The sequence below is a fragment of the Otolemur garnettii genome, unplaced genomic scaffold (assembly GCF_000181295.1).
Source record: "Otolemur garnettii isolate 467f Iridium unplaced genomic scaffold, OtoGar3 scaffold00039, whole genome shotgun sequence".
NCBI classification, from domain to species: Eukaryota; Metazoa; Chordata; class Mammalia; order Primates; family Galagidae; genus Otolemur; species Otolemur garnettii.
Window position 1 is genome coordinate 7,947,005 of NW_003852434.1, and position 2,996 is coordinate 7,950,000.

Genomic DNA, 2,996 nt, shown 5'->3' on the forward strand with positions numbered 1-2,996 from the left:
CAAGTTCATTCTACAACATTAACTTTTAGATCTATGAAGCAGCGTGCAACTTACAATCGATGTGCCCAAAAGGCTTGTGTGTTATGCAGTCATATCTGATCATTATCAAATTCAGTCTTTAGCAATGATGGTTTGTCCACGGTCACACATTTAAAAAGAAAAAAAAAGGATAAACGGGAAATACAACTCAAAAATATCAAAGAATCAAAGAAAGATGTGACTATTTGTTCATAAAAATTGTGGAGATAATCTACTGAAAAGTGCGTTTTTAAAAGCCTATTAAGGTGGTGCCCGTAGCTCAGTGGGTAAGGTGCAGGCTGCATACAATGAGGCTGGCAGGTTCAAATCCAGCCTGGGCCTGCTAAATAACAATGACTGCAACAACAACTGGGCCTGCTAAACAACAATGACTGCAAAAATAGCCGGGTGTTGTGGTGGATGCCTGTAGTCCCAGCTACTTGGGAGGCTGAGGCAAGAGAATTGCTTAATCCCAAGAATTTGAAGTTGCTGTAAGCTGTGATGCCACAGGACTCTACCAAGGGTGACATAGTGAGACTCAGTCTCAAAAACAAACAAACAAACAAACAAACAAAAAACCCTCCTTTGGGGCGGTGCCTGTGGCTCAGTGAGTAAGGTGCCAGCCCCATATATCAAGGGTGGCAGGTTCAAACCCAGCCCTGGCCAAACTGCAACAAAAAAATAGCCAGGCATTGTGGCGGGCACCTGTTGTCCTAGCTACTTGGGAGGCTGAAGCAAGAAAATCGCCTAAGCCCAAGAGCTGGAGGTTTCTGTGAGTTGTGATGCCATAGCACTCTACCAAGGACAATAAAATGAGACTCTGACTCTATAAAAAACAACAATACAAACTCCTTTAAATAAAAAAATAAAAAGCCTGTTAAGTGTCTCAGACAAATGGGAAAATATAAATACCATAATAATTAATCTTTAGTGAATTCTCATGATTAATGCCTTCTTTATTATTTTGAATAAGTACTGAGGCTTTTCCTAAAACCATAGACTCCTCATCATGTTCTATAATTCTTTCTCCCTCTGTCTCTCCCTAATCTCCTCCAACTCCATCAAATTACCTCAAACCAGAGCATTGGCCATTAATTATGTCCTCAAGAAAGCCTCGCGTAAGGACAAGAGATTTACCCTCTAAATGTTATTCATGAGTTTGAGATGTTAATTAATGACAAATAGGAATGGCATGTGATTATTTACATCAAATTTGGATATCTTTTTTTGGTTTAAAAAACCCCAAAACTTGTTTTCTGATTATGAAAGTGATACTTATGTTTCCTCATTTGGGTAATTTGGAAAAATCAGGGAAGGTCAAGAAGGAAACAAAAATTTCCACAAGGCAAAAATAACCACAGATCATATCTTGGTATTTTTTTTTTCCTGTATCCAGGTACGTTTGGGTTATATGCCTTTGATTATTCAACAAGTACAATTTTCTATATAATATGTCTTAACTTCACATTATGACTTGAAGATTTTACATTGTCATTAAATTTAGATTTCAAAAATCTGAATTTTAGTAACCAATATCTGAGTATATTACCATAGCTTAAGCTATTTTTACCAACAACCAATTCTGGACATTTTGATTATTGCTAATTTTTATTATTATGAATAATGCTAAAATAAATAATGAACATACTTATGCCTAAATCTGTTTATGTTTCTGTGATTACTTATATTCATTCCTAGAAATGCATGACGAGGGAGAGATGCTTAACATTTCACAGTGTGTACCACCTTAAGTACATTTTGCAAAGGCTCAGTCTACATTTTTTACTAGCAACACATGAGGATGTACATCTCACTACACCTTCATCAGCACTGAGTATTCTAATTTTGAAGCTTTGCTAGTTCAATAGGTTAAATCATGATATCTCATGGTTTTCATTTACCATTATTTGTTTGCTAGAGGTGTTGATTTTTTTTCCTCTGTTTATTTTATTTTATTTTTTTACATTTCTGCATTTGTATAGTACATGTTCAGACCCTTGATCATTTTTCCGTGTGATGGGGATAAAATAAAAATATGTGAAACTCTATGTTTGTTTACTTGTTGGGTGGTTGTCATCATCTCTCCACTTTCCCCTTCTCTTTTCTGATCCACATTTCTCTACCCAAAGTGAAGAATGCTGAGCCTTTACCTTTACTGGCTGGAGGGAGGCGGGGTGGGGCGAAGGCAGGCTAACTCGATGTACATAAGAAAAGGCATGGATGTGTTTTTTAAAAAATAAGATGTGGAAATACAGAGATACCTGCTTGGGGGGAAATGGTTATAAAAATAGCAAGAAGTGAGAGAAATTGGAGACACTTGGCAGGAGGGATAAGAGGGAGATAAGAAAAGAGGCCGAACGGGCTACAGTTCGGGGACAAGATGATAAGAAATATGAGCAGCTACCCTGATTCAATGAGGCTTTGAGAAGAAGGACAAACAAAGGGGATTTCTGCTAAATTTACTGTGTTTCATGCAGTGAAACCTCCTGTCTGCTGTTGCCTTTGCCCCTTCAAACCAAACAAGACAGTCTTGAACAAGGTGTCTGCAGTGCTCTTCAAGGTCATGGAGTCGTATCTGTGTTTTGTCTGGATGTGCCCTTAGGTTAGGACAGGCCTTAAGAACGGTTGAGAAAGCTCAGATTTATTATTTAGGTTCAACTCACATAATAAGAATAAATATTAATAATCCTGTCATATTTTTAAACGTATATATTCCCCAATTGAAGGTTTAATTTTTTTAAAGCTTTCACAGAACTTTATAAAGGTGATATACCTGTAAATGTTTCTAAGTGGTGTAAAAGATTAATTGGTTGGCATTTTAAAAACCGGATTTCATTTATATTGCTTTGGAATTAGAATTTGCATAAACCTTCTAGGAGGTGGATAAAGCAACTTATAGAACTTAGACTGAAAAGCAAGACCTCTCTTACCTGGAAAAGGTATTTTCTTTAACTAGTTAAGTAGCATGAGACACACAC